Source organism: Rhineura floridana, chromosome 8 (assembly GCF_030035675.1).
Source record: "Rhineura floridana isolate rRhiFlo1 chromosome 8, rRhiFlo1.hap2, whole genome shotgun sequence".
NCBI classification, from domain to species: domain Eukaryota; kingdom Metazoa; phylum Chordata; class Lepidosauria; order Squamata; family Rhineuridae; genus Rhineura; species Rhineura floridana.
In genome coordinates, this window is record NC_084487.1 from 95,621,964 (window position 1) to 95,630,359 (window position 8,396).

The 8,396-nt window shown below is 43.5% G+C and overlaps 1 long non-coding RNA gene across 1 annotated transcript; it reads left to right on the forward strand.

Moving 5' to 3' along the window:
• The first annotated feature begins 244 nt into the window (after nucleotides 1–244).
• Nucleotides 245–3,375, forward strand: LOC133390011 (uncharacterized). The gene is made up of 3 exons (XR_009764266.1): nucleotides 245–359; nucleotides 1,676–1,731; nucleotides 3,295–3,375. It is a non-coding gene; the product is annotated as an uncharacterized LOC133390011 (long non-coding RNA).
• Nucleotides 3,376–8,396: the final 5,021 nt, after the last annotated feature.

Genomic DNA, 8,396 nt, shown 5'->3' on the forward strand with positions numbered 1-8,396 from the left:
AAGAAACACCTGTTTATCTCTGCTAATCTGCTGGGAGCCTTGTACCCAAGGTCGTGCAGGCCTGAGAAGGTTGAGAACAGAGATGGGAGGGGGGCCTGCAAGGCACGAAAAAGTGAAGACGTTTTGGGAAGATGATTGCATCAGAAAGCCCCTGATTGGTTAATTTATCATGGACCGTTGGGTGTCTTTTTCCTTAAGTATAGGTCTGAGACCCATAGCTTTTGTTCCCCCTGGATGTTCCTTTGAATGTTCCCCTGGGGTTCCATCTTGATGGGTGGTTACCTATGTGGGGTTCCACTGCTTCTTACCTGATGCTATTTCTCTGAGAAGAGATGAGACTTACCATCAACTACCTCTAAGTAAGTACACAGGCTAGATAGTTTGTTATTTTCTGTTGTGTGTTGAACTCTCTTATGTTATACCTGAACCCCTGGTTGGGTGTGTGGTTTTGAGGAATTGTATTGCTGCTATATCTCAATGTGCACTATTTTTAATAAAGCTACTTCTTATTAACTTGGTGTATTCATTGAGGGGAAGGGTTGGTTCTGAATCCAGCACCTTGACCATTTGACCACAAAACTACCAAGGAGTTAAGCAGGAGTGTAGTTTGGTTTAACCAGAGGTTTCTGGACAAGGGGTGTCTATTTGGCTCTTGTCTATTTGAACCTTGGTTTACCTATTTCTGGGCTCTGAGTTCCCCTAGCTCAGAGTTGAACCAGTGAAGGGGTGGTGACAGCCTATCTTCTACCTTGCAGGATTGGTGTTGGTTTGCACAGCCTTGGCAAGGGGAATTTGGTGATTGGGTTCCAGATCAATTACCCAAAGGGTGGGAATTGGGTCTGAAGCATGCAAATCGTGGCTCTTGGGGGCCAGATTTCATGACAGGTACATTCTTAAACTGAGGTTTTTTTGATTATAGAACAAAAAGAATAATCTTTATAAGTAGCAGGAAACTCAATCCCCAACACACACACCACACAACAAAGCCAACTCAAACTCATGCTGTGTAATAATCATCACCATTTCTAGGATTTCTTCCTCTGGACTATTATGACAGAATTAGAAATCCCATTACAAAGCAATAAGGATTGGAAGTCATTACATATTTCTGGCTGGTCATGGTTCTCTTGCTCTTTATTGAAACAGCATGGACAATCACTCATTCCTATAGCTAATAGGGGGTCTGCAGTTGGTGAGACAACTCAAAAGTGAATTTATTTGTCTCTCAAATAAAGCTTTTTTGTGCGATCACCTTCTTTGCTATTATGGCTGTGTGTCTGACATATGGTGATTTATAGCTCAAAAGAAGTATGCAAAGAAGATTCAAGAACTTTTTTTGAGTTTCTTTTGAGCAGGACTAAGGATGGGAAAGGAATTGGATTTGCACTTAAAGGTGAACCTACCTGATTCACGTTCTCTAAATGCAAATGTGAAACTGCAGTTCTCAAGCCAAGTAATATGTACAAAATGCACATATTAGGGTAATGTGTGCATAAAAATGCATATATTGAAAATAACATACAAAATGCATTATATTAGGGAAAATTGCTTTGCAAAAACGTGTATATTTTGCCAAATTGCATACAAAAATGTGTATATTAGGAGAAGTTTGCACTAAAATAGGGAAGAATTTTCATGAGAGCTTTTTCTTCCTATATATCTCTCTATATATTAGGCTGTCATCATGCAATGTGACTGCAGCCTTCCATGGTGGCAGGTTTGGCACAGCAGGTGAGTGAATGAGCAAGGCCCAAGATGAGTAGGTGAGTGAGTGAGGTGGCAGGGTGAGGGGCTGTGTGGTGAGTGAGTGAGACAGGCAGGTGAATGAGTGAGTGATGGGGTGGGGTGACTGAAGGGATGGGGGAGCAGCAAACAAGAAGATGTGGGTAAGTGATGGGGTGGGCAGGAGAGATGTGAATCAGGTGAGCAAGTGAGTGAGACAGTGATGATGCTATGGGGCCATGGCAGGTGAGCAAGCAAGGAGGCAGAGGCTGGGCAGCCTGGGAGAGCTACAGAGGAACAGTGAGGGGAAGGAAAGGAGGTGCCTTGGCAACCTGTAAGGGGGAGGGGAGGGAGGAGGGGAGGGAGGAGGGGAGGGAGGAGGGGAGGTGGCTTGGTGACCTGAAAAGCTGGGAAAGGAGGTTTGGCAAGGCCTGGGGTCAGGGCCGGATTAAGCTGAGGAGGGCCCCTAGGCTGAATGGTGTTTGGGCCCCCCTATCCCCACCCTTCACCTACCTTTCCATTGTTTTTTGCGGCGCACACAGGTTTGCCATCAACAAAGATGGCAGCCGAGGTTTCCTTAAGGGGCTGAAGCCTCTGTCGCCATCTTTGTTGATGGCAGCAATGTGCGTGTGTAGCACTCATGGGTGCCATCAGCCAAGATGGCAGCAGAGACTTCAGCCCCTTAAGGAAACCTCAGCCGCCATCTTTTTTGATGGCAAATCTGCGCACCGCAAAACACAACGGAAAGGTAGGTAAAGCAGGGAGATAATGGGGGGATGGCAGGTGGATGGCGGTCTGCAGATGCTTCCGTGGATTGAGGAAGGAAAGCTGAGGGCCCCCTGTAGCTCCAGGGGCCCTCAGGCCAGTGCCCCCCAGGCCCCCAGGAGCTCTGGGCCCCTAGGCTTCAGCCTACTAAGCCTAATGGATAATCCAGCCCTGCCTGGGGGCAGTGGGGAGGTTGGCAAGGGTGAAGGGGGTAGCTGGGGTTGGTGTTCCTAGGGTGAGCAAATGAAGCAAGCAGGGATAGCGACCCCTCATTAAAGAAAAAAATTGCAAAGTGATGTAGAAATGTGGTGAACCAAACATAAGATTGGAAAAATGAGAAACTGAGAAACCAAAAGTGACAGATTTGCCCCATCCCTCATCGTAACTGGCAGCTTTTAAGATAACATTGCTTTAAAAGACAATCTGATGCTGATGCTTAGCTTTAATTTTTGCAGAGGGTAGCTTTAGATGGAATTCCCATGAGCACTGTCACAGATTAAAAGCACCCAGGAGGAGTCATGGGCCTATACAGACTAGTTAGCCACAAATGCTGCCACTACACTGGCAAGCCATGCCCTTTGGGGTGACTGTGAGAAGGTACCAGTGTGTGCATACAGAACTCCTCCACATGACAGGGGTGGTGGTGTCCTGAGCCAATCAGAATCCCCTTTGTTTGTGGTGGAGCTCCAAGTAACCATGCCAGTACATGCGTAGGGCCCCTTCTCATGGTCTTCGAATGCATAGTAGCTAGGGGTAGGACTAGACAACAAAGCAAGACCCAACATGCTTTTATGAACATTTTTACAGGGAAATGGCACCACAAGATTTCTGCATATTCTGTTCCTGTTGGAATTGTGTTTTGATACTGGACTTTTGAAAATATTGAACATACAATTGATCCTTGGCTGAGTGAGCCTCTTAAAACTGTTTTGTTGTGTCTTTTCAGTTATGTGATAAACTGTTCTTTCAAAATCTGTTGGTAGAGATTCCCTAGACCAGCCTTTCCCAACTAGTGGGCCACAAGATGTTGTTGGACCACAACTTCCATCAGCCTCAGCCAGCATTGCCAATTGTCAGGAAAGATGGGAATTGTGGTCCAACAACATCTGGTGGCCCACTAGTTGGGAAACACCGGCCTAGACAATGGACATCAGAAAATGTGCAAACAAGTGAGAGTAAAGACAACCCCTGCCTCTTTTTGAGGGGTGGCTTTGTTTTCTTTGTTGCAGCAGGTCTCCACATTCACAACTCCACATCGATACATTCACAATATGTAGCAGACCACAAACAGAGAGCAGGATCCAACAAATGTGTGATTTGTCAGAGGTGCTAGATTGATTCAAAAAAGTGTTATTAATAAAACAACCAGTCAGAAGGCTCAGCCGTGTGCATCAAGCCAAATGCTATTCTGCAGTGCTAAATTCACAGGCAGCTAATTCAGTCACGATGGGTCTTGCTTGTATTACTTAGGGGGAACTCTGCTCATGTCTCAGTGCACTGCAATTTTGATATACCACTGAAATATGTCTTGCCTAAGGACGCATTGGTGTTTTCCGCTAAATTTGTTTGCGTATTAAATGGCTTTAAAACTCCCAACAGAAATTAAATGCCCTGTTTCACTGTCAGAAAAGCATTCATTGGAAAACTTAAAGCCAAGTGAATGATTTCTGGGAATTCACCACTTTTTTGTGTTCTTTCCATTTCTTAATGGGAAACATTCCATATGGGAGATTGTTTTTAAAAATCTAGTTTTCAAAGTAAATCTGAAACACGTTGGGATACTCAGAATGAACAAGCACCGTTCAATCCAGTTTTATTGATATTAGTGCTGACCTCTGACATTTGGGTTATCTGCCACTGGCAAAGAGGAAAAGAAAAATGACTTTTCCATCTCACAACTACACTGCCCCTTGGTGTTTTGATCCTGGAAGCCTCTCCTCAGGCATCCTGTTTGCTATAGATTTCTTGAGCCCTGATGTGATGCAGCCCTCATTTCCACCTTGTTTCAACTGCTATCAGGGTAACTAGATTGCCCACTGTTCTTTGAGGATCATGTCTAAGCCATGCCATGGGGTCACATCATAGGTGTTTCCCACATTCCCATTTTGACATTTAAACACAAAATTAAAAGTTAGGAGAGCAGTGTGCTGCCCACCACCAAAAAGAAAAGAGAGGGAGAGGGAGAGTACATTACATGGAGTCCTGCGTTTGTATCATTTGTGTACACTGCATTCATGTTGCTGTGTGCACTACTGAGAAAGAAAAGCATGAGTGCTGTGTGACTTTTGATGATTTGATGCATTGAATCAGAGCTTCTTTTCCTTATATAGCCATGTAAACACATAACCCAGCCCTCCAGGTGCCATTCGTTCAGCTACGTCCAGTGGAGGCTGGTGTCAGTTGAGACTGTCCAACAGTAGGCAGAGATGGAGGCAATGAGAAGCAGAGCCAACTAATTCTGCCCCATCCTCCCCCCTACTGAGTTCCACAAGTGCAGCACTGAGATGAAGGAGGAAGCTGACAGCCAGCACCACTGTCTGGACTAGAAGTAAATAAGAAAGCAGGCAGCCAGGGCCTGGCTGAGGATAGACTGAGGTTGGTGGGGCAGTGCCCCACTTTTCCTAATGCACTAGCCTCTCTATCGGGCATCCAGCCGTTGAAGATTTGCTTTTTTGTCAAGCATTAGATGCTCTAGTGCACATCTTCTCACTAGTGCAGGGGCAGGGAAGCTTTTCTAGCCTAAAGGCCGCGTCCCCTTCTGAGCAAGATTTGGGGGCCACATGGTTGTGTCAAGCGAGGCCAGAGACGAAAGTGGGCAGAGCAATACATCTGAATGTTACCTTTCTACAGCAGGCTAGTTTCTTCACACTCGCACATTGCAAGCAAGAAACAGTGTCGGAGTTCAAGGATACATTTCAGCCAGGCAAAAACACTCAAGGAGGGATGAGGAAGGATGGGTCTGTCGAGGGCATGCAGCCTGGGCAGAGTCCTAAGCACATTTTGCCTCTGGCATTACTGGCATTACATGGCCCTGTGGGTTTAGGTCCCCTATTCTCCTCCTTTCTTGCTTCTCGACCAACAGTAGCATGTGCACTAAAATCAGAAGATCAGCTTCATCAGGCATCACCTACATCCAGACTTTTTCTATACTAGTTGGTCAATATAAGAAACACTATTTAAGAATTGGTGCCTGAGTTTGCTTTTTTCCTCTCCTCTCCCTGTGTTTTTTCCCCCTTGTGTTCTTTAGATTGTGAGCCTACGAGCAGGAACTGTCTTGTTTTAAAATGGTAGCCTTTTTGGCTGAAGAGTGAGACACAAAGTGATGATGAGACTGCTTTAATTGCTTTCAGTGAAAGGACATTTTTCCAAGTGACATTACCAAAAGCATTATAGCATGGAATCCATAACTTCTGAATGTTGCTAATGTGGCATGCGTGGCAAAAGAGACTTTTTAAAATGGAAGGCACAGGTTTTATGCTTGAAATTATAGATGTAGAAAATGTGAAAACAGCCAGTGAATGCAGTAAGCAAAATTTGGCCCAGTTTACAGCTTTGGTTAGAAATACCTTGCTAGCATAATTATGTTCTTGGAAGTTTAAAAGAAAACTACATGTCTGAAATGGATGATGACCCTAAACCTTTTTTTAAAAAGTATTTATATTCATGATGCATATGCTGTAATTAAAAATAAATCTGCAGAGCAATTGTGTGTGTGTTGGGGTGGGGGGGGCGAGACAATAAAAGGAGGAAAGGATTAATTTGGGAACAAATAACCTTACTTAATGAAAATGCTAATGAGTGCCTAATTTAGAAAAAGTTACTTGGAAGTTCAGGTACAATTAGCTGCATTACCTATGCATCCTAATTAAAAATGATCCAGCAAAGTCTATCTGAAATGCATGTGTGCAACTGAATACAATTTGAGGTTTCTAAATGTCTCTGCGTGGATGGCTTCAGGCTTGCACTAAGCTATTAACTTCAGTGGCAACATAACTCCAATGCTTCATTTTTAATCAAGTTTAAAGACATCAAATATCATGAGCCCAGAGTAAGGTGGTTTTCCATTTCAAGCTAATGGGGAAAGGGCTCTAGCTCAGGTGGGGCACAGCTGGGGGCCTTGGTTCCAGTGGAGTGAAATACCAATCAATTCCACATTTGGCATCTAGCACCCGGAGGGGATGTACACCTGGGTGCAAGCCACTTGTATTTGCGTTCAGCTGCTTCTGAGAAAGAATCTACACATGTTAATTTTAAAAATCACCATGTGTAGCTGTTCCCAGAGTCAGGTCAAGATGGGGGCAAAGTTCAGATCCGTGTGAACAGGAGTAAGGTTCAGATATACGTGGTCAGGTGCAGAAAATAGTCAGGTTCCAGGATACCTGACAAAGGAGAGGGTTCAGTAACAAGGTCACACAAACGGGATAGGCAAAAGAAAAGAAGTAGGAAGCACCACAGAGAGTTCCAACAGGGGCTGGAAGCTAGACAAGCTTAATTGGAATGTTGCTCCCACAACTAGTGAACTCTGCCTGAGCTTTAAGAAGAGTTTTGGCTTACTTTAGGCTACTAGCTCTACCCCCTCCCCTCAATGGATGAGATCTTCACCCTTAAAGGAGCCCTGCTTTAGAAGTCTTTGACTGTGATGATGCAGAGGTGACTATGGTATGATGGTGGCTTGACAGCTGGAGTCCTCAGTATCCAGTGATGGTAATGCTGAAAGCAGGCTGGTCTCATATACCTTTGTGATGATGGGGGGGTGTTCCAAGGAGTGAAAGGCATTGAGAATTGTTTCTGAAGCCAAAAGCTTTCCTTGGTCTGAGAAATTGTCTATGTCTGGGGTCTCTTTCTATGAGTGCGGTGGTGGATTGGATCACCACAGATGGAGAGTAACCGTATCATAAGGGTATGCTACTTGCTTTGAGGATTTGAGATCCTATGTTCATATTCTGGGGCAACATGTGCAACTGGGGAAATGAGAGTTGTATTTTTTTATACATTTTGCTCAGTGACAGAACCAACTGCATGAGTTCTCAGGTTAAATCCACAGCATTGCCTACTAAAGGATGTCAGATAGCAGGACGGAGGAATGGCAAATCGCAGTAGATGATAATGAAGTATAAGGACCAATGGACTGACTTGGTATAAGGCAGTATCATATGTTCATCAATTGATGTTTTATCCTTAAAAAAATGGAACGAAGAATACTGGTGCCTGCTTTGCTTTTATTGCCAGCTGAAAAAAAATACAAGAAATAAAGTTTTCTTTTTAACGTTAAAACAAAATTGCAACACTCATTATGGAGCTGTTGGAAATTTTTTGTTCATATTTCTTTGACCACCTCACCTTGGACTTTCTAAAATGCTTTACTACTAGCAGAAAATCAAGCAGTTATTAGTTGGTTGTGAATGTATCATTCCAAATGCAATCAGTCACAGAACAGTATTATGTCATAAGATCATCCATTACACTGTACGTAGCTTTTGGAAAATCATGGGCTCCTAATACATTTCTCATCCCATCTACAGCCATGATACCATTTATTTTGGGGCTCATCAGTCAAATGCTACTCTTTTAGTCTAATATAACTATTCTGGATTATCTACAGATGAAAAATACTACATATGTATTTTGTTAAGTATTATGTTTTCTGTTGCATATACAACCACTTCCAATGATTTACAGCCTAGCTCTGCTGTTCTTTTACATCCAAAGTTCCCCCAACTCAGTTGGTGCAATTGGTGCAATTGATAGTTTATTTACAGCAGGGGCTCCCAAACTATGGTCCATGAGATTCAATCGGTGGTCCACAGCATGTATGCATTAAATATTCATACTGATTTTTAATTGTATTTAATTGCTTTTTATTTCATTTCTTGTATTCTAATTTGAATTCTATGGAATTCAGATTATAA